This window comes from Protopterus annectens, chromosome 1.part0 (genome assembly GCF_019279795.1).
Source record: "Protopterus annectens isolate FY-2018-M chromosome 1.part0, PAN1.0, whole genome shotgun sequence".
In the NCBI taxonomy this organism is placed as follows: Eukaryota; Metazoa; Chordata; order Ceratodontiformes; family Protopteridae; genus Protopterus; species Protopterus annectens.
Genome location: NC_056725.1, coordinates 1,498,253,770 through 1,498,279,210, shown reverse-complemented (window position 1 = coordinate 1,498,279,210; position 25,441 = coordinate 1,498,253,770).

The window sequence follows — 25,441 nt, the reverse complement described above, 5'->3', positions numbered from 1 at the left end:
AGAATGGAGAGCAAGGAGAAACTAGTGAAACTAGTTCTAGAGGGTTAATAAATTGAGGTGGTTAGAAGAATTAAATGATAAAACAATATAACTTTCCCAGAATCTTTAAAAAATGATAGACATTTTTTTTACGCAAGCAAGTATAAAGTAAACCAGAAGAAACAAAATGGAAACTTGAGAAAAACACAAGAAAGATAATTTAGAAGAGAAAAGTTAGTAAAAAAACATAATTATATTAAAACAAGGCTGAGATGTCTGTATATGCATGCACTCCAAGCACTTATGAAGCCTTTTTTGTTATTCATGATCCTACCTAAATCTGTCCTTTTAACTAAAGTCGAACTTTAATGAAAAACAAATAAGGAAGCAAGAACATTGAATTCCACAACTAAAAGTAGGTCTAAAGCAGTAAACCTTAACATTTACAGTAAGAGAACATGCACCAGTGTTTGTCATATTCTTTCTTACCAAGCCAACTATAGCATTTTTGCTGTGACAGGCTATAACAGACTGAGCTATTGCCCAGTCCGTAGTCCGAGTTTTCCAGGTTTCAAATGCAGCAGCCATGACTGCTGAAACAGCTGTTGAGACCCACCAGTAGTTAATAAAATACTGTTTTAAACAAGAAACTGTAGTAGACAGCATCATACAGCATTGTTGTTACTGCTGTTAGGTAGTAGAATTCTTAATGCTTAATTAATACAGTGCAAAATAATAGTTCAGGACCTTTGGTTATGTCTGTTCCTAGTCATGCAGATCCACAAATAAATTTTGAAATTAGCGTATGAAATTTCCCCAGATAATTAGAAGAATGAATAAGGGGAGCTGTTGAATGAAGAACAGGATATTAGGAAGAGACTGTGTTATTTATTATCTGCAACCTTCATAGAAAAATTAATTTCTGTTTTTTTTTTTTCAAAAAACTGACATACATACATACATACATACATGCATACGAACATACGAATATTTCAAGCATGGGCATTAATGCCCTTCTAACCTGACAATAATAAGTGTCCAGGCTGTTCTTAAAAATATCTAAACTAGTGCTTGGTAGTCTGTTCCATGCATCAGCTGCTCTCTCAGAGAGCCAGTCAGTACACTTCTCATTCCTACAGAATCTTCTACATAGGTTGTCTGATGATTCTCAACTACTTTTTGATAGCCCCAAACATTCCCAGAAATAGTTGCCTCTAAATGCTCTATGTACCTGAATAAGATCTCAGCTTAAATATCTATAAGAGACACAGCATAAGTTTAGATACTTTAGTCTTTCATAATAACTCACATTTTTGCATCCATGGATGCTCTTGGTATATTTCCTGCTTGTACTCCTTCCAGTTAACTCATGCTTGTTTTCTGTACTCCTTCCAGTTAACTCATGTTTATACAACCTATGGTTCTATAGATATCATTAACCAATTGGTTGATATGATTAGAAAAACTCATAGCTGGCTCTACCCATATACCAAGGTCCATAAATGAATCTACACTTTCAATCACTGTATGCTGTATTATAGCAATAACCCACAGCTGGGTGTGGGTAATGCTGAATTCACTCATGGTTGGCATGGTTTGGTCATGAGGGCAAAGCCTGAGTGACCAAACAAAGCCAGCTGTGGGTAAATCTAGCATTACCCAGACCCAGCTGTGGGTTATTGCAATTATACAATGACATTATTTAAGAAAAAAGTTACTTACTTTTCTTAAATAATGTCCTTATATAAGGGCGGCTTGCTGCTCTTCCACGGTTTTCATCGGACTTTCTTGATGTACTTGAGTTTCGTTCCCATGCTTATGCAGTACATCAGTTCTACTGAAAGGAAGAAATGGAGAAAGGAATATCTCTACTGACTTTTTTTTTGTTAATAAAAGATAAAAGAAAAAAATGAAATATGGAACCATTCAACTTATGAGAGACAGGGTATAGAAAATACAAGGATAATCAGGTATATTTCTCTAGTTTTGCATAGAGTACCTGATTATTATTGTATTTTCTTTGTACCTAATGAAAACATGATATTTTACTGGCACCTTCAAGTTGATAACTTCAAAACTTGGCATGCTGTACCATGCAAAACCGCTCCTCATATACATTGGCTTCTGAATACTTGTTTCCAACCCTGCTGTATGAAGTTCTCATTTTTCAGAAACATACAAAACACACAATAGGTCAATGTTAAAACAATATGTTAAAATTTGTCATAAATATATCTAACAATTCATATCAGTGCACAGTTCTTAGAACTACCCTGCACTGCTCTCACATAATTAATAGTTGCACACAACATACTATATTAACCTGATGAATATCATTCTGTAAGTAACATTCCCCAGCGGTACTCTTCAAATATGCTATGGTGCTGCAAATAGAGATGATTGGTGGTTTTCATTAAGGGGTGATTGTGGCACATTAGGAGGATGCTGAAATTCATAGAGATAATTATCAACTGAAAGTAGACTATTTTAGCAAGGAATAGAATTATCTTATGAATGGAAGAAAATCCAGGTGACCAGACTTTTTTCATTGGTATATGCTCGCTTTACAATGGGCATACTGGCTGGGCTGAACAATCAGCATGCTTGTTCTGGAATGTTAATGGCCAGTCATTGTATAATAAATATTCACCTTTCAATTTATGTTTCCAAATCTCATATGCTTAGTTTATCATGTATTTATCAGCATACTATTATCTTGTGTCCAAATGGTCAATTTAGTCAAGTTCTTTTGCATACATGCCCTATCTGTAACATTTAGTCAGTTTACCCAATTTCAGGTCATCTGCATATAGACTGTTAAATACTTCAGATGAAAAAGTTAGGTCTAAAAGATACAATCTAAACAAGTAAGAGCCTAGGACAGAGCCCTGTGAGACACCCTGACTGTAACCAAGGATTTCACCTGTCCAGTTGCTGTATGACACTTGCCATGTCCAATTTGTAAGTCATGCAGCTATCCATCTTGTCAAGAGTAAATCAATACCTAGTTGCTGTAATTTGTTGATCAGTGTTTTGTGTATGACCCTGTCAAATGCTTAAGTTAAATCTATATAAATTATATTGCAACAGAATTTTTCATTCTTAGCTGCTATTATATTGCTGCAGAATATTGTGTTGCAGGTGGCAATAGATCTATTTTCAACATATGCATGCTAATGTATGGTTTCAAGTCCCAACCTTTCCAGTTCTGATAATAATTTATCCAATATTACCTTCTCCACTATTTTTCTACAACATAAAAGTAGCCATAAGGATCTATATGACATTGGGTTTGTCCTACTCCCCTTTTCCTTAATGACAGGTTTAATAAGCACATCTTCAAGGTATACCTTCATAAGTTCGACAGCCACATTGTCGAAACTGCTGCCGCAAACATCAAACTGCAAAATTCAACAATCGCGAAAACCAAAGTGTCGAATTACAATATCTTGCCCCCTTTTTGACCCATGGTAGCACTCGTTTCATCAGTGGAGTGATAGTAAATGCTGAAAGTCAATATTTTTATGACGTTTAGGGAAGTCAGTGTGACAGAATTTGGCTAAACGTGTCACGTATAAGCACATTCGGAAATGTGTTTTCAAACATATGAAGATTTACTCATCTTCAGTCTTGAGGAATCTCCCCATATTTATATGATCTGTTAAACAATAAATATAATGGTACCATAAGTTCTTGCTGAAGTGTTCTTGGGTCATTATTACTTATTCTGTCTCCTCTCTGTGCTTTATTTGGATCCAGTTTGCATAGTTCTTTTTCAATAGAACCTATTTTGATTACAGTATCTGAGATTACCTGGATATCATTACAATGACTTATCATCCACTTTGTGGAGCCAAACTGTTTTGCATAAGATTTTCTAAAGATATCTATAAACCATTGTGTCTGAGAATAAATTTTAGAATCAACACACAGTTTATTAATTTGTATGTCTTTACTCCTCCACATTGTGTGTATCTATAAAATGGTTTCCTATTGTGCTCAATATCTGTATATAAATTATACTCAAATTTTTTCTTGATCTTGTCTCACATTATACTTAATTTGTTTGTCCTGCTTGTTTATTTCAGTTTTCAAAGTTGTAGTTGGACCTCTTTTCCATTTCTTATATTTTTGTCTCTCACTTTAATCAGGTATCTATTCATATGGACATATATACCCCTGATGTTATATGCCTAGATCCTGATGGTAAACATTTCTTTGATTTTTTTGCACTCAGTTTCTCTTTCAAAACTTTCCACATTCCTTCTGCATATTTTCTATTGAACACATCATTCCAATTAGCTTTACATAGTGAATGTTTTGATTCCATATAATATGTAATTAATCTTTTGTGCATTGATTTAGATTGCAGTTTGGTAGAATTATGTAACAACAAATTAACCTTTATAACCCCATGATCACTGCACATTAATGGTGATAAAACTTGACATGAAGTAACAGTAATTTCTTTAGGAAACACAGAATAGCAGCACTTCCCAAAACCAGGGTAATCAAGTAAAAAATAGGAAAACACGATCACTGCTTCAATACACCAGCAACCACACCAAGCCTTGGAAGTAAATCCTTTTAATTCACCGACTAAGCGCTTTCACCAAATAATTGGCTTCCTCAGAGTCAGTGTTACACAAAAAACATACACATTTTATACTATTTAGTCATAGTGACATCACCTCATCATTCAATTAATAAATTCCAATTAAACAATTATAACAAATAACTGTTGTTGCAGGATCCACACTTTCTTGTCACACAAATATATAAATACATACAATAACTTTGCACATGACTTTAAAAAAACTGTTTAAACAATTTAACTTAAAAAATGTATATACAAATAATCCTAAATGTACTTAGCCATTTTTTTAAAAACAAAACAAAAACCATTTATATTATACTAGCCTTGAATTTCAAAACTGGTTTTAAAGAAATATAATCATTAATACCAGGTTGTCTTGTGGCATTTAATCTCAACTGCCACTTAGTTTCTAATAGGGCTACCCTATTGCTGATATCCCCTCCCTGCTCTAAAAGTACTCTATCTATAATGAAGAATAAAAACTTCTTAAACTCCTTGCAGTTCGTACTGTGAATATAAAGTGCATTGTGGGAATCCTTATTCTTAATCGCTCTCACATGTTCAGCAATCCTTTCACGTAGTTTACGAGTGGTCATACCTATGTAAAATGCTTGAGTTGAACATAAGGCCACATATACCAAGTTCTTGGTATTGCAATTACACTTCCCCGGGCAAGGTAAAGTCTGCCCCCACCCTTTCACACACACATATGATCCTTCTGCTATATACCTGCAACATCTACAACAACCACATTTAGACATCCTAGATACTCTGTTCCTAGCCTCACATTCTAGGATGCTTTTCAAGTTGTCACCTTTACTGTAAACAATTCTGGGATTTAATCCCAATATCCCCTTTGTAGTGTTACTTAGACAATACTCCCACATCCTATGTAACACTTTAACAATCTCCGCACTTCTTTCATTAAATTTCAAAATAAAACATGCTCCAAGTAACGTTGTTCCATTGGACACTTCCTGATTATTCTCCAAATCATTCACCCCACACAAAATAGGTGAATATAATGAACATCTCTGTTTATACACGTCTCTTTTCAACTTCAATAACAATTTAAGCGGGTACCCCCTATCCATCAGCATACCAATCAACTTGAACATTTCCTGTTTAAACAAACATTCATCACTCACCAATCTAGATAATCGCACCATCTGTCCTTTAGCCACGCCCTTCCTCTGATGGTATGGGTGACAGCTTTTAAAGTGCAACAATGAGTTAGAATAACTTTCTTTTCTATATATAGAACTAGACAAACCTACTTCACTCTTAAAAATTGCTATGTCCAAAAAATTAATACTATCCTTTTTCCACTGAAAGGTAAATTTCAAAAAGCTAGTGGTGTTATTTAAATATTCAATAAACTCCTTTGCTTGAACTTCATCACCCTTCCATAAAATAAGTAAATCGTCCAGAAACCTATTATATAGAATAATGTTCTCCATAAATCTAGTTGGGAAAACAAATATTCTTTCCCATGCTAAGAGAACCATGTTCGCAAAGATAGGGGCGCACCTAGCGCCCATAGCAACGCCCGAGCGTTGTTGAAACGTCTCTCCTTCAAATTTAATAAAATTGTTCAAGAGAACCATCTCCATTAACTCACAGATTAAGTTAATCCTACTCTTGTCCACATTATTACTCATTATTAAACTCTCGCGAAACATATCCAGACCCTCCTTATGTGGGATGGTAGAAAACAAGTTTACTACATCTATGGTTAAAAAACTATATGAACCATAGTCTTCCTTGACATCTCTCAGTCTTTCAAGGCAATGCCATGAATCTCTTAGTACATGGGGGACCTCGTCCAACACCCTCTTACACAAAAAGTCAACAAAGGAGGCTAAGGGTTCAGTTTTTGAACCCTTCGCTGCTACAATGGGTCTAAACTGTAAGTTAACCACACCCTTGTGGACCTTAGGGATCCCAAATATATTAGGTAAGACAGAGTTTTTAACCATCAAGTAGTCGTATTCAACTTCTGTAATCATACCTTGAAAAAGGGCATCCAAAAGATACAATTCAATCCTTTTATAGGCAATATTAATTTCATTTCTCGATACCCCTTTGTATGTTTCATGGCCTTCTAAAATAAACATCATAGATGCAATGTAATCTAACTTGCTCATCAAAACCATCCCCCCACCCTTGTCTGGTTTCATACACCTGATGTTGTTAGAGTTCCTTAGTTCTTTTAACAATAACCTTTCATGTGCTGTTAAATTGTCAATCAAAATGTGCCTAGCACTACATATTCTCCTAAACTCAAAGTCTAATAATTTTTCTAGAGCTACCACTTCACTAAATGGTGGGGGAATAAAAGTACTTTTCCTTGAAAGTGTCTTACACCCTAATGCTTCAACATTCATTTGAATACTGTGATTGTCATGAAAATACATCTCCAAGTTTAATTTCCTTGCAAATAATTTCAAATTAATCAACAGTTGAGCTACATCTAGTTTAAAACTTGGTACAAAATTAATCCCCTTCGTAAATAATTCAAAATACACATCACTAATTTCCTTATCCATGTAGTTATAAATAAAAAAATCACTTTTCTGTATAATTTGACAAGTCGGACCTAAATCAGCACCAATGGAATCCCTATCAAGCACATTCTGAATAGGAACCTCCAGTAAAACATTGTTTAACTCATCATGCTCATAAACCATGTTAGAACCAGATGAACCCAAAAAAGCAGATTCAACCATAGTGTTAACTTGTAAGACTTCAAATTCATTTCCATTTGCATCTAAACAAATATTTTCACATCCAACCACAGTACCCCCCAATGTACACACATTGTCAAAGCACATCTCATATACAGGAGAATTAAAAACAAGAACAGAGGAATAATTTACACACGTGCTAATATCAACTGTCCGGTCATGTCCAGGGTCACAACTGCAATGAGTAGAGTCACTCTCAATCAATACACCCTGTGATATTCTTCTCTCCCCCAGTCCCGATATTGTTTTTCCATGAAAACTGTCTTTTGTGCCTTGCTTAATAGCCTCTTGGACCTTCGCGGTCCCATAGGTGGATCCAAAAAATCCACTTCATCAAAAACTTGATCGGGTGTTTCTCTATTTGCACCTTCAGGTGCTTCATTCTCTTGAACCGAATCAAGTCGATTGACATGCGAATAGCGATTGTTTCTCTGATTAAAATGAGGGTTTATATTTGAATTTAAATTACCTCTATTCCTATAATTACCAGGCGGGTAAGCAGTATTGTGCTGGTAATCAGCTGTGTCCCTTGCCAACTTTTTGAATTTGAGCGCCATATTTTTGTCCACAAACCCTTTTAATTTTTTATGCACATTGTTAAATTGAACCTCATGTTGAAAGAATAACAAGTCAGTACAAATACTATTATGAAGTTTCAAAATATCTTCACGTATAGAGAGTAACTTACTGGAATTGTTTCTAATGATAATGTTTAACATATCAAGACCAGCTTTGTCATACAAAGCAATCAGCTCCTTGTAAGCCACAGAGCCAATCTCTATGCCCATCGGAAGCTTCCACATCCGGAGCCCCTTCGGCACTTGGTTAAGCTCCTTGGAGCGACCAAGAAAAAGATTGTCTAACTGCAACGCTTTGTATTTGGTACAAAGTCTGTCGTACCTGAAAATCTGCTCCTTCAGTGACAACGGTACTGTTGGCTCCAACCTCGAAAACACTGTCCGGTCAACAAAATCAGGCTCTTCAAACCAGGAAAGTAGTTCATGATCCCTTGCTTCCCCCTCAGGCCTAACAGGGGGAACACGAGACTCCGATGCTGCTCCAACACTCCCATTCGGGCCGGCCGACGATCTCACACCGGAATTGGAAACCACCTCCGAGAAAGAAACCGGAACTGCTGGTTTCTGCCCTGGCGGCAAGCTAGAAACTGAAGCAACCGGAGAGTGCATGGTGCATAGCTCTACCTGGGAATCAGTAGGGCTGGAAACCACTATCGCTCTGTCCTTTTCATACATTTTGAGCAATTTGTTCACTGCAATAGATATTTCTTTCAAGACACCCTCCATACTGCAAAGGGTGTTGGACGAGGTCCCCCATGTACTAAGAGATTCATGGCATTGCCTTGAAAGACTGAGAGATGTCAAGGAAGACTATGGTTCATATAGGTTTTTAACCATAGATGTAGTAAACTTGTTTTCTACCATCCCACATAAGGAGGGTCTGGATATGTTTCGCGAGAGTTTAATAATGAGTAATAATGTGGACAAGAGTAGGATTAACTTAATCTGTGAGTTAATGGAGATGGTTCTCTTGAACAATTTTATTAAATTTGAAGGAGAGACGTTTCAACAACGTTGCTATGGTAGGTGCCCCTATCTTTCGAACATGGTTCTCTTAGCATGGGAAAGAATATTTGTTTTCCCAACTAGATTTATGGAGAACATTATTCTATATAATAGGTTTCTGGACGATTTACTTATTTTATGGAAGGGTGATGAAGTTCAAGCAAAGGAGTTTATTGAATATTTAAATAACACCACTAGCTTTTTGAAATTTACCTTTCAGTGGAAAAAGGATAGTATTAATTTTTTGGACATAGCAATTTTTAAGAGTGAAGTAGGTTTGTCTAGTTCTATATATAGAAAAGGAAGTTATTCTAACTCATTGTTGCACTTTAAAAGCTGTCACCCATACCATCAGAGGAAGGGCGTGGCTAAAGGACAGATGGTGCGATTATCTAGATTGGTGAGTGATGAATGCTTGTTTAAACAGGAAATGTTCAAGTTGATTGGTATGCTGATGGATAGGGGGTACCCGCTTAAATTGTTATTGAAGTTGAAAAGAGACGTGCATAAACAGAGATGTTCATTATATTTACCTATTTTGCGTGGGGTGAATGATTTGGAGAATAATCAGGAAGTGTCCAATGGAACAACGTTACTTGGAGCATGTTTTATTTTGAAATTTAATGAAAGAAGTGCGGAGATTGTTAAAGTGTTACATAGGATGTGGGAGTATTGTCTAAGTAACACTACAAAGGGGATATTGGGATTAAATCCCAGAATTGTTTACAGTAAAGGTGACAACTTGAAAAGCATCCTAGAATGTGAGGCTAGGAACAGAGTATCTAGGATGTCTAAATGTGGTTGTTGTAGATGTTGCAGGTATATAGCAGAAGGATCATATGTGTGTGTGAAAGGGTGGGGGCAGACTTTACCTTGCCCGGGGAAGTGTAATTGCAATACCAAGAACTTGGTATATGTGGCCTTATGTTCAACCTGCGAAGCATTTTACATAGGTATGACCACTCGTAAACTACGTGAAAGGATTGCTGAACATGTGAGAGCGATTAAGAATAAGGATTCCCACAATGCACTTTATATTCACAGTACGAACTGCAAGGAGTTTAAGAAGTTTTTATTCTTCATTATAGATAAGAGTACTTTTAGAGCAGGGAGGGGATATCAACAATAGGGTAGCCCTATTAGAAACTAAGTGGCAGTTGAGATTAAATGCCACAAGACAACCTGGTATTAATGATTATATTTCTTTAAAACCAGTTTTGAAATTCAAGGCTAGTATAATATAAATGGTTTTTGTTTTGTTTTTAAAAAAATGGCTAAGTACATTTAGGATTATTTGTATATACATTTTTTAAGTTAAATTGTTTAAACAGTTTTTTTAAAGTCATGTGCAAAGTTATTGTATGTATTTATATATTTGTGTGACAAGAAAGTGTGGATCCTGCAACAACAGTTATTTGTTATAATTGTTTAATTGGAATTTATTAATTGAATGATGAGGTGATGTCACTATGACTAAATAGTATAAAATGTGTATGTTTTTTGTGTAACACTGACTCTGAGGAAGCCAATTATTTGGTGAAAGCGCTTAGTCGGTGAATTAAAAGGATTTACTTCCAAGGCTTGGTGTGGTTGCTGGTGTATTGAAGCAGTGATCGTGTTTTCCAATTTCTTTAGGAACACAAACAATGACTAGTATGTTGCTGTTCATAAACATACGCTGTGAATATTTTCTTTACTAATGTTGTTGAATCAATATTATTCTACTCTGTTTCTGGTACATTTAAGTCCCCAGCCGCTATTATTCTTCCCTCCTGTGTTTCATCAAGAAATGTATGAATTCCTCTAGGTTATCAGCACTTGACTTTGGTGGTCTATACAGTCCAACAATTGTTTTATGTTTCAAGGTTGTCTTTATCATCAAAGCTACACCGTCTGTAGCACTGGTGTTATCACTGAACATGTAAAAATCACAGGTCTCTTAACTATCTTTAATCCCTATCATAACACGTATGCCTGATTTTTTTTGTTAGAATGTCTGTTACAGTAAAAACATTTATACCCTGACAGAACTGGTTTCCAGTCATTGTTCTTTAACCATGTTTCACAAACACTAACAACATCAATCTTGTGGGAATGTAGCAAATTTTCCAATAATAACACTTTAGTATTAATGCTCCTAGCATTGACAACCCTCAGAAATGCACCAACTGTTGCTACCTGTGAAATTGTATATTTTTTTGACCTGGCAAAAATCCTGCCTTATGTTTGTGAAATACTGCAAAATGTTGCAAAAATTCTATTCCCTGATCTTGACAAGTGCATGCCATCCTGTCTGAACACATATGCCCAAAAATTAGGCCCAGATGCTCTCTACATTTCTATTTTTTAAAAATACATTTTTTCATGTAGGTATTTACCCAAAACATATTTTCATTCACAGTAACCTGTTTCTCCTTTCTATATGTGATGTCTGAAAAATATGTTCCAACACCAGTACAAGCTATACTGTCTAAGAGGGCTGTACGTTCTCTATTAATAGTCAGAGAGTCCTTGTGGATGAGACCATTTGTACCAACATGAATAAAAACAGATTCATACTTCCTTACATTAAGGCATTCAAAGGCTTGTCTTACATCCTCTGTTTTTGCTCCTGGCAAGCAAAACACGATCCAATGTTCATTATCTTCTCTGCAAATGTAAGTATCATTTCCTGTAATAATTGAATCTCCAGTTACAAGAATATCTTTTCTGACAAAGATCTGAAGAGTCTTCAGCTTCTAATTCAGTAATAGCTGGTCTATCAATTGTTAGAAAGGAATGATCTCTATCACCATTAGTCTTATTAATCCCACTGTTTTCATTGTGTATTACATTTGCAAGCATACAATTCTCATCCAGGTGGCTTTGTACATCCACAGCTTCAGCCATGTTGTCAATGTTACTTTCTTCTCTTTTTTTCTTACAGTAATGTTTTTCAGTCCATGCACATTCAATTTTGATTTATTCCTTTTCACCTGCCCCTTGCCTCTTTTTTCTACCTTCTCTTTTGGAAATGTGCTGCCTTTTTCTGTAGACTGAAGGTTTTCTGATAGAAAGATGCTATCATTCCCTATAATCTGTGTGTTAGATAACAAAGCAGTGTCCCTTTTAGTATGTATTAACTTTACATTACAGGCATTTATCAGTTTCTTTTTCATCCTTGTTATTTGTTGTTAACTTCCTCCTTTCTTTATTTTTTTATTTCCTTCTAAACACTCTGAATCCTCACTTTGTGAATACTTGTATCCAGATTGTCTTGTTTCATAGGGGTTGAGGGATCTTTACAGACAACAGATACATCCTTTCCTATATGTGTTTTATTTGCTTTTTGTCTAACATTATTTATCTCATTAGTCCAGTCATTAATATATGAAACAAGATTTTTCCAAGCCGTGCCAATTGCACAAGTGCCATCATCATCAGTAAGTCTAGATTTACTTCTAACAATGGTAAATAAATCATCTGGCTTTTGACACTAGGAACACAGATCACCAGTGTTATTTGTTAAATATACATAGTATTTATTACACTGTACAAGATATTTGTTCTTTTGCAAATCATTAATGGCATTCCTATTTAAGGAATCCATATTCAGCTTCAAATTAATACAAAATATAAAATAAAAGAATAATCAAAAACAATTGCCAGAAAATTCAAAGAGAGCTTAAATCAGCTTCTGTGTAAAAAACAAACAATATATAACTAAATACTAAATTAAGTACAGTAAAGTTGTTGCTCTGACTGTACAAGTTCTGAAAGTCAGACAAAAGCTAGAATTTAATTTTATCATGCACTGTAATTTCTGCTTACTATCACTCATATTCACACCTTTTTTTAGAATTAAAGATAAATAAATCACAAACCAAGACAGGACTGTTTAGATAAGCTCTGGATTATCTTTTCTGCATAAGTCTGTCTGTTTTCATTAACCAATGCTAATAATGGCCTACTGTTTAAGTCCACTTAGTTTTTAATATCAGAAAGAATTCTTGTCCAATTATACAAATTTGTTAACACACCCATCATGAGAAATATCTATGCCAATTTAGTATGTGTTGAGTACAGTAAAAAGATGAGCGATTTTAGCTTTATTTCTGTTAAGGAATAAGTCAAGCAGATGTATTGCAGGGTTATTTATGTAGATACAATATTCACCAAACCAATGAAAATTTAACTGACTGGGATTACTACACTGGAATATCCTACACGACAAATGGTTCTGAAGCACTTTAGACAGATACTCCACTGCTGCTTCAAATAACAAAGGAGATAATGAACATCTCTGTCATGTTACTTTTGCAATATTAGAAGGCAGCCAAAGAACAGTGACCAGTAATTTTCAGGAGCTTTGGAGGACATACATCAGCATTTGTAGAGATTATTATGAAATGTAGGTAAACTGTATTTTTCTAGTATTTGTCACTGAAATTTCAATTGCTCAAATACTTTTTGAAAACCAGTTAATAAAGTAGCCATTATGGTTAGACGATACAGCTGAAATGTTATTTATTTATCATTTGTTAACAGGGAAAGTCCAACTTGGAATGAAGCCAATTTTCAGTAGAGGCCCAAGGAGAAATGCTCCAGATGCATGTTTTTGTAATGTGGGAGGAAATCGGAGCACCCGGAGGAAACCCACACAAATGCAGGGAGGACATGGAGACTCCGCACAAAAGGCACTCCAGCCAAGAATTGAACCAGAGAATGTCTTGCAGTGAGGCGACAATGCTATCACTGCATCACTGCACCATCCATGCCCTACAAGGTCAGGTCCACCTAAATGACCTTTAACAAAACATTATTGTCTTAGTGAAACTAAATAAGGACCAATGTGGTTGGCTACATATGTTGCATATATTTTAATTTAAAAAAATAAATAAATATTTTGGAGAAAGCTTAGCATACACCGGCTTAGGAAAGAAAGGAATATTTTTCACTCATGGATAAAGTCAGTAATTTGCTCTTAAAGTCTCCAGCTTTAAATAGTTCTGACATTAGTGCATGTACAGGGTTAAATAATTATATAAGGGTTACATTGCAAATAGAAGTAAATATTGCCCCTCAAATGTATAAATGTCTAATCAATTAGATTATATAAAGCAATGCTGCAGATGAAATGAGCAAAAAAGGCAATGTACAGTAAAAACATAGTATCTTCTTGCCATACTCATCTTCCCAACCTATCTGATATCAAGAAATAATAACTTTGAATTCCATTTCTGTAAATGTTTTTTTGCAGTCTAACATAGCTTATGCATTATAAATGCAATAAATATGACACACTCTGCTGACCCTGTACACATTGAAAAACATAAATTCTCAACTTTCAGAGAAGTTGACTGCGAACAGATTTCATACAACAGCCAAGCAGATATCTTCACACAATCAAGGTATTGGATTGCATAATGTTAATAAGAAGAAAAGCAGTCATAAAAGATTAAGAGCATCTCCTAACATTACTAGACTACTGATGTACTGATATTGCATGAATATTCATGTATGGGTATAGCTGGGCAACATGTTAATATTCCTCTAGACAGAGGACCTTTAAAACATACAGATTAAGAAAAATAAATAATTTGAATGATTAACATCTTGCCATCTAATATTCTAGTTTGAAATCTTTATACTATGATAAAACAACAATGTGTGTGCATTTATCATATGCAAAACTGTGGTAGTACCTCATGGAATAAGAATGGACTCCACTCTGTTTGGGAAAATGTCCAGGTGGTACAAGCATTGGTTCTAAATGATTGTCACTGTTGAAGTAACACCCTGACTCCATGTGCAAAAATGGGGAAAAAAGGTTGTGGGTGTATAGATGGATGAGTGGATAGTTATTTGAGGACTTTGGTAAACTGAAATGTAATATATTATGTTAGATAATTATAAGAACTCATCAAGCTAAGAAGAACAAGTCTATTATGCAGCGCAGATACCTACTTGGACTTCATGCAAGGAAAAAGTTCACCAGCTAAATGCTTAGTTACTGATGAAGGGTCTGTCTTGTAAGTGTTGGAAACTCATTTGATTTAATATATTAGTTCTCCAGTTCCAATGACAATTACATTAAATGTGATTCGGTAATTGGGATTTAATGTTATTTGTATTAGATTTCTAGGATGGGATAACTGGGCCATGAAAGACTGCTTTTCAGTGGAGTTCAGAGGAGAAAATGCACCACACAATTGCACATTGTTACAATGAATGGAAAAATACAGAAAGATCTAATACAACATGACAAAATTAATGACAATGCAATGATTGTTTATGGATGTAAAGAGAGAGCAAGGATTGCTGCAAGATTAAATAAGATACTTAAAAGAGAAGAGCAGAAGGGATATGGAGGAGGGTATTAGTGAGAGTGAAATGATTATAATTAGAAATAGAAAATAAATCAAGTAGGCATTACTAAAGAGAAGATTGTTAGTGGGGTTTGCAGAGAGAAATTTAGTATAATTGGAAAGGTAACAGTTTGGAGTTAGAAGAGAAAATAATATTGAAGTTTTCTAGGATAATAAAATTCAGACAACATGATCAGAGAGAAAGAAAGAAAATTAAGTAATCAGATTTGGATGTAAAATATTAATAGTTGTAGAAGAAAACAGAAGAGATATGATGACTTTAGACAGATGAGCTAAAAAGAGCAGTACACATTCTGGGTAAAGAAAATGTCATTAATTAGAATTATTGTCTGCTGCAGACTTCAGATTGGACAGAATCTAAACATAATTTCCAATTTTCCCCATCTGGAATTCTATAGATTTGGTGTTGCTTGATGACTGCAGACAGGCTCATCATTTTTATGTCCAAGCAACAAATGAGTTCACAGAAGTTATAAGGCTAACAAATCATACAAGGCCTTCCAATCTGTGGCCTAAATCTTTAAGAAAGTCTGAGTTCCTGAGAGTGAACATAGTGTAGATGACATTGGCCTTGATATGCAATATAAAAGGAAAGCATAACTGTACACTCAATCCATGTTTCTTAAGAATTCTCACTGATGGGATCAATTTTTCCTTTCTCTTTATTAAGAATTTTTGTAATCAGGCAGCATACAAACCCAATGGCCATCTATTTTTACATTGCTGACAAGTTCACAATTTTTTAAGTTCCTTAGCCCAGTATGCTAGGCAATGAATAATAGTGTCTAGGTCTGTTGAGATAGAAGACATTATCAGTAATTTTGTGTGCACTCTTATTAACAGGTAATTATGGGATAGACAAGAAGGATTTGAGATATGCCTGAATGAAAAAAAAAAGACCACCATCCTCAACATGTTCCAGTAAACAGTCTATTTATTTGTCATCCATTTCACATTCTAAAAGGAAGGAGTGCAAATGAATTTCCTGAATGGACATAGTATAAAAGAAAAGTATTTCCCATCATTCTCCACTGCTTTTGTGGTGCTACAGTTGAGTAGCCTTATAGAGCCTGTTTATCAGACTTTCATTATATGTGTTAATGGACTTCATGTAAAACTGAATTCAGAAGCTGCACTAACTCAGAAAGGGAGTGTTCCAGATTAATTGTTGGCTCTTCCATTTGCTCTTTTATAATGCCACCATCTACACACAAGATGATAGTCTGTATCAAACTAAAAAGCACGCTATCCTCACCCTGATTTGACAATAGCTGATAGCAAAATTACTTAATATCTTTGAAATTGTACTTTATATGCTATTAAAGGTAACCTACACTTCAAAAAATCTTTAAGATGACAGAGAAGGAACTGTTGATATTCATGTTCATCTTATGTGTTTGCTCATGTGGGCCTCTCATCTAAATCCATTTCAGAAATGAACAGACTAGTAAATATCCTATATTCATACACATTTTATTGCTAAGGGCAAAGGTCAGCATAAAAGAAAAAAAAGCGTGCCTAGTGTTAAACAAATCAGTATCACAATATTCATGGATAAATGGTAAGGCATGCGATTTAATGGAGAAACTGTTAGGCTTGCAGGTACATAAAGTATATACCTAAAATATGATGAGAGGCACTAATCAATTTATGACTGATAACATCGCTCAGCCTCTACTGTCCCAAGATTAGACATGGCATTCTTGATGACGTTACTTGAATGAGCAGCACTGTGGAGGAAAACATATGGCTAAAGTTGCATACAACATAAAAAATCCAAATAGTCATATTACTTACAACCAGCCACAAAATCATTTACTATTTGTTCAAAGATCTCTTATTATGTGCCTTCAAGAATTGCAATGTTTGTTTCAAAGAGACATCTTAAAGGCAAACAAATCTAGCAGTACAAAAAATATGCTGAAGGGAATCATTTTTCCAAACAACAATATGAAATACAGTCTACAGGCTGCAGTATGACTCTTGGTTACTCTTTTGTGCTACTATCAAAGGAAAATAAGTGGGGAATATGGAAGTACGGAAACTATAACTTATGTTACAATTATCACATATTTGTTCATAAGTCAATAATTACCATTTGTCAGAAGATTAGATTAAACTAAAACTGCTGGTTATTTCACATTAGCTTTTGTGTATCACTTGCTAATGCCATTAAGGAAATCGGTCACAACACAGACTAAATTTGAAGATAATTTTTAAATAGAGGTTTTTGCAATTGCAGTATTCATGATGGACAGAGTGTATCAGAGAAAAGTGATCACAGGTGTAAGAAGCTGAAAACACATTTCTGTGTTTATTTTCTCCTACCCATGTTTCAGTGAGAAATGTAACAAAGGTAAAAAAGCATGTTAATACTGTATTAGATAATTGGGATCCTGTTAAAATAACATATTTATTTTAGGTGGATATGGCTCCACTGAGCATTACAAGACAATAGAATAATGAAATGTATGTACACATAGCTTCACAATAATGAAATGCTCCGCAGTCTCAGCCATCAGGACACCAAGTGACAGGGTATAAGATTTAAAAACATTAAATGGTCTGCTCACTTCACAATGTCTCTGGGACAGAAGTATGAAGCCCTGACTTTAACCCAGATGATACAGGGCCAGTTAGTAGTCCTGGCACTGGAAGAGGAGGGACTGGCCACTGCCAGATCATTCATTCTAGAAGAAGGAGGCAGCTTATTTTAGATTTTAGTGCATTGTTGACATTAAATGAAGGTTGAATATATATCCGGTACTGCAAAAAAAAATAAATAAATAAAATAACAGGGACTGTGCACTAGACAAGCAATGTGTACTGTAACTAGGGATTGGGAATGCTGAAAAGCAAGTCATGTTAAGGACAAATGAGAACGTGATAGCATTACAGGCATTTCCTTTGGCAAAGCTGATCAAAGGACGACAACAGGGACATGGACATTAAGCCAAAAACTATGATAGTTGCCTGCATGCCAGTCACAGTTACTAGTTAACTAGTTATGGAGAAACATGAAACTGGTATATGGCATGCAGCTCAGATAAACTAAGTATGCATTTAAATATATATAATATATATATATATATATATATATATATATATATATATATATATATATACATATAGATAAGTATAAATCCATTTTCACACATGCATACATGCACACATACACACTCACACACACACACACACACACACACACACACACCTACATTTATGCACACGTGTAAGAATACTTTGATCCCAAAGGATCATGGGTTTGTGCCTCTATTGGACTGATTTGAGCAGCATCTTCTGTGGCTATGTAATCCAGTCAGGGAGTGTCAGTCCTTTCCACACTCTAAGCAGCAGTAGGCAGATGTCAGTATGATAGCATGGGCATGGATCTTCTTTTGCTTTCCTTGCCAAGATGGTTTCATACATAGTGAGAACTTCCTTCACTTCTTGTTTCTAGGCGATCTTGCCTGAGGTGAGAGAACACCAGTTATTTACACTGATTGACAAAGCACTGAGGTCACGCTTGCATATGTCCTTGAAGTGCAGGTTGGGTCATCTCTTTGCCCTCTTTCCAGACTCCAGGTCTCCAAAAAAAAAGGTCTTTTAGTATTTGGCCATCTGTTATGCATGACACATGACCCAACCAATGTATATGTCTCTATTTCAGGAAGGCGAACATGGAGGTGGTACCTATCCTCTCATGCACTGTGCTGTTGGGAATATTGTCCTGCCATGAGTTACCATGTATGTGCCTAAGACAGTGCATATAGAATACATACAGACACTGCCCCTGTTCTGAGCACAGAGTCCATGTCTCACTGGCTTACATTAATGTGCTCGAAACACAGGCTGTGTAACCCTGCAACTTGTTGTGCACTGTGAGCTTATTATTAGCCCAGACTCTCTTTGTCAGCCTGGAAAACATTGTAGTGACCTTTCCAATGTGTTTGCTGATTTCACTATCAAGTGACAAGTTGTGAGAGACAGAAGAGCCAAGGTACATGAACTCTTGGGCAAACTCCAGCTCATGGTTGCTCACCATGATTGATGTCTGTTTGCACACATTTTGGCTCATCAACTAGGTCATCTTTAAACTGATCGTGAGGCCAAATTCCATACATGCATCCACAAAGAGAGTCATGAGTGACTGACGTTCTTGCTGAGTGTGAGCCATAATAGCTGCAACATCAGTGAACAGGAACTCCCTTAGACACTTCCTAAGCACTCTGGTATTTGATCTAAGTATTGACAGTTTGAAGAGGATGCCATTCATTTTGGTTCAGAGAAAGATGCTCTTTGTAGTAGTTCCAAAAGCACATTTCAACAGAACTGAAAAGAACAGACCAAGCAATGTTGGCGCCACTACACATACTCCACTGATAATTTTGAAAGGTTAGGATGTGGATCCATCGTACATGATGGTCCCCAGCATACCTTCATGAAAGGCCCTGATAATGCTGAGCAGTACTGGAGGACAGCCGGACATTAACAGAATCTCAAACAGACCTTTTCTACTGATAAAATGCCTTGGTCAGATCAATGAAGGCAATATAGAGGCTTGTTTTGGTCCCTGTACTTTTGTTGTAGTTGCCTAACTGTGAAAACCATGTCTATAATAGACCATCCAGCTCTGACCTCACACTGAGACTTGGGGTAAACTCTGTCAGCAAGAACATGGAGCCTCTTCAGGACAACACTTATAAACATCTTCCTCCTGGTGCAGAGAAGGGTGATGTCACAATAGTTGTTGCAATCACTTTTGTCATCCTTATTTTTATAGATAGCAACTATCTGAGCATCCCTCATATTGTGCGATACACTACCTTCTCTCCAGTATTGGCAAAGTAAACACACATGCATATGTATATATCTATTTATACACATGTGTGTGTGTGTGTGTGTGTGTGTGTGTGTGTGTGTGTGTGTGTGTGTGTGTGTGTGTGTGTGTGTGTGTGTGTGTGTGTGTGTGTGTGTGTGTGTGTGTGTGTGTGTGTGTGTGTGTGTGTGTGTGTGTGTGTGTGTGTGTGTGTGTGTGTGTGTGTGTGTGTGTGTGTGTGTGTGTGTGCTTGTGTGTATGTGTGTGTGTGTGTGTGTGTGTGTGTGTGTGTGTCTGTGTGTGTGTGTATATATATATATATATATATATATATATATATATATATATATATATATATATATATATATATATATATATATATATATATATATAAACATAATATATATATAGTGATAGAGAGAGAGAGAGAGAGAGAGAGATATGCTCGGATGATGCAGTGGTACAGCAGTAGCATTGTTGGCTCCCAGCAAGAGGTTCTCTGGTTTGATTCTTGGCTGGGGCACCTTCTGTGTAGAGTCTGCATGTCCTCCCGGTGTTTGTGTGGGACATGTATCTGGAGGGTTTCTCCCTGGGCCTCCACTGAAATTGGCTTTATTCCAAGTTGGATTTTCCTGGTAAACAAATGTTAAATAAAAATATAGATTTATATATGTGTGTGTGTGAATATACATAGAAACAGAGAATGAGACGTTTGTACTGTGTGTGGTATGTGTAATTTAAGATAGCCATCACCTGTAAAAAACGCATTGATTAATGCTATATTTTTGACATTTACCCAGACAAAGAGACATGCTGGCTTCTCATTCTCTAAGCAACCAGACAGAAGCACCCATTGCACCAAGTCTGTTCATGTTAGTCATAGTGAAACTAGTTCTCATGGTGAGGAAGGAGTCAGTGCTGCTGAAAGAGATGGGGGTAGACTCACAATTTGCTTTTGCTATTTGTGGTTAACTACATGCTGCTGTTGTTTGACACAGGTGGAGCAACAGAGATAGCACCTGAGGCATTTGCAAAGGATTTGGAGGTATCACATCTATGGCCCAAGAAGAAGAAGACAGTGATGGTCAGTATAGGATCATGGAAAGGAAAGGAAGAAGGAACCATACTGGAGACAGAGAACCTAGAAGTTCTAGTGGAGAGAGCAGTCTCAGAAAGAGTGCAGAAGAACCTGGAGGAAACAAATATCAAAATGAATTGAAACATGGAGATGGTAGAAGGCAAGTCAAGCACTCAGCTTAGAATAATGAATTATTATGAATGATGGTGTGGCCTATAATAACGCACATACTAAAAAAAAAAAACATGCCAGTAGACTTGATCAATGAAAGATTAACAAATATACATAGTAATATAGAATTCTGGATAGAGAAAGGCAAGGGGAGGAAAGCAGCACTAAACAAGCAAAGACTAAACAGGAAGAAAGGGAATTGGCATTTCCATAGATACCTTTGTACATTGTGCACATAGTACAGTCAGATGGAGTGAAGAACCAGGAAAGGTTGACAACCACAAAGGATGCCCCAAAGAGCAAAGTGGCAAACATACAAGGAAAAAGCAAAAAAGGTGCTGAAAAGGTGGGGAAATGTGATGTGGGAGAGACAGAAAAAGAGGGAGGTGTGGGGGGAGTTTGAGTAACTTCATTGTGAAGACGCAGGCAGAGAGGTTGCATGTGACTTTTGGTGAGGGAGGAAATGGACTTAACAAGAGAAGAGGAAGGGGGAGTGAGAGATGTCAAGACTTTGGAAGTCATGGTCTGGGAAAAAGAATTTTGGCAAGTGAGCTCTGAACGTATAGAAGACTGAGGGAGAAATGGATAGAAACTATTAAAAAAAAGTAAGCATGAAGAAGAAGGAAAAAATGGAAATAAATAGCACTATGGGAAATTTTGTAGAGACAAAAAAACAGCAGGGTGAGGAAAATATATATAAAGACGTAAGATAGAAGAAGGAGGTGACAGCGCTGAAAGGTATGAAGAATAGGTGGGAGACAAGCCAAGAACAGGTAATCAGGATACTCAAGTAGATGCATTAGATACATGGAATGGGGGCCAAACACTGAAGATTATTCCCAGATGACACATCACACCAAAAGACAAAGAAGGGAGGAAGGAAAAAAAAACTCCCAGTGCTGTAGATACAATAAGGAGGAAGCAGGTATGGTGCAAATGTTCTAGATATGCAACTGGGAACAATAGATCGGGAATAAGGCCCTTGAAACATAAGAGAAAATCTTCAATGCTGAAAAAATAATAATACTTATGGGACTTTGCATGTAGGGGTTAGAATAGGTTCTGTGAAAAAAAGGAAAACAAGGACAGAAAATGCAGGCAAATGATCCCCGTATATGCCAAACAGATGATTAAGGTGCATCAACCTGAAGGAAGGGGGAGAGAAATGAAGGGAACAATGTGTGAAGGTAGGGAAGTAGAGTGAGTGCCCAGCAATCAAAGATATTTGGACAAAGCAACCTTTACCAACAGTGGTATTTTCTTTTTCTCTATTGTTGTGTGCAGTTGATATATTTAAGTCTGGAGAGTGTGGAGGGTGCAGGAGTGCCTGTGCCCCTTCAAAAAATATATACTTCTGAGTTTCAGAAAAAGTAGGTTTTCTTTTTTTTTTTTTGGATTGGCGCTTGCTGAAAGAGTTGTCATTCAATCAACATGCATCCTAGCAAAATAGTGGTAAAGGGGAGAGGAATTAGAACAGTATTACATGGTGAACTGCTAGTTATTGTTAAGAATTTTACAGTATGAAAATATGATGATGAAACAGTAAAGCCTAACAAAGAAATAGATTATCCCCGGGATTCATGAACCTTGCGCCAGGCGCACGCATGGTGTAGGCACCACAATGCCAAACATGGCCGCCGAGCGATTCAGGTACGATCCAAACCCACGTGCATCAGCGGCGTACGCCGGAGTTGCGCCGCCTCTGGCGTAGGTATGTTAAATACCCCATGTGCGGTGTTGCACCATGCAAATGAAGGCAAGTAGCGATTCACGGTGGCGCGGCGTAGCATAACAGCACGGCAATGTAAACCAAAAAAAACGGTTTACATATATCCAAACATGACATAGGAGTAACGGAAGGCTGCCAACGTCATGTGTCATAGTGGTGCAACATGGCAATGTGGAAAGAAACCGAGAATGTCAAAAGAAAACATGCAGAAAATGTAAATAACGACATAAATGTTATGTACGCAAAAGCACAGCAGAACCCCAGGACATGTCCAAGGAAGGTGAGGAACAATGAAGTGATATGACAATGCCATAAAAGAGCAGTATAAGACACATCAGTATCACAGCCACAATACACCATAGTATGAATGGAAAGCCACAACCACAGCCCAAGGGTTGCCAAGGAGTGGCGTCGGTGTCTGGCGCCCGTAACCATGTATTAGTAGTCAATGCCATGCAAATGAGGCAGATAATACTGAATCGCAAAACCCCGCCCGGTAAGGCTGCACCAAACGGCGCTTGTGGTAAAACACCGAGTAGCCTAGAGGGAATACCTGTCAATCGCAGAGGGTGTGCCACTGTAGGAGGAAGCACATTGGAGCCCAGAAACCTGGGCTGTACAATGCACATCACAGCATCAGGACCGGCGTGTGAGGAAATAGATGCTGAGAGTATACAATGCGCACAGATGCATGTGCACGAGGATGACTACGTTCCCAAACCAGTCATGTGACGTCGCCCGTCAACAACCATGGATACAGGAAGGTGATGCGGAGAATATGAGGAAATGCAGAAGCAGTGTAATTGGAGTCGTAATGAGCAATTAACACCAATCAACCGACGAAGGGCAATCGGTGGCAGCTGACAACTCTGCATGCAGAAACCTGCAAAACGGGAAAGGGGAGGAATATGAATGCAAAGAAAGTAGTGGATGTTGCAGAAATGCAAAGAGCGAAGAACCAATACAGCACAGCCAAGGAGAGAGTTAGCATAACGGTGGCGGCAGACAAAATGCATGAGATGCCATGTGCCTGCAGGATGCACTCCCGTAAATAGTAGGTGCAATGTGCAGAAACAGTAAAGTAAGGTTGAAAGCTAAACCAATGTAGGCAAGTGTAATGTAACACCAAAGGCAACAGCGTTGCAGTGCCAACGGTAAAACACGGAAGATAACACACAGATACGGCAGCAGAGACACACCCAATGACATCACCGGGTGTACAGCACAACACTATAAAGTGGGAATGCACACAACACACAGCACAAATTCCCAAACGCTGCGCCTTACGGTGTAAACACACGGGGAACTTTTAAAATGTATATGTTGGGTGCTGCCGTGGCCGTGATGCATCGGCATGTGTTAGAGACAGACAGACGCCTGAGAACAAGAGACAACAGAGGGGAGTCCATCCCAGTGGACACAAAGGTATGTGTAAGCTTGCGAATACAGGCAACAGGTACCTTTCAAAGGCCAACCGGGGATATAATGGGCATCTCACAGGCATCAGCATCCAGGGTACTACACCAGTTTCTGGATGCCATGTTACGACATGCCCATGAGTATATATCCTTCCCCAGATCTCAGGAGGAGTTGGCTAGCAGTATGCGCCACTTCCACCGTGTGGCATAATACCCGGAGGTACTGGGTGCGATAGACTGTACGCACATAGAAATCAAGTCACCACCCGGGGAGCAGGGTAGACGCTACATAAACCGCAAGGGATTCCCCTCCATCAATTGCCAGGTCGTGTGCAATGCGCAGGGCATTATCATGGATGTGTGTGCTGGCAGCCCATGAAGCTACCACGACTCCCATATCTGGCATGCCTTACAGCTGTATCAGGTATTCGCCAGGGGGGACATCACACAAGGTCACCTTGTGGGGGATACTGGCTACGCACTCGAGCCGTGGATGATGACACCCATCAGAAATGCACACACACACATGCAAGAACGCCATAATGAGGCACACGCACAAACCAGAATAATCATAGAGCGTGTGTTTGGGATGTTGAAATCACGGTTCCGGTGCTTGGATACATCCGGTGGAGCCTTGCAGTACTCTCCAGGCACATGTGCCTACATATTCATAGTATGTGCTATGCTACATAATATGATCCTGCGGAAACAGCTGCTGCAGGGACATAATGGTGTAGGGCCACCAAGCCCCCCACAACTGCCAAGGCAAGCACAGGCACAGGGCGTTCAGCGCCATGAACACACTGTGCCAGCCCCAGTAGGCAGACGGAGGCGCAATATGCCTATGCCTTGGCAAAGAGGGAACGATAGCACATACTCTGACAGCGTAGGCCCCATGGACTGACACCTCCCTACCTGCACACACAGTGAAATGGACGGCACACAAACAATG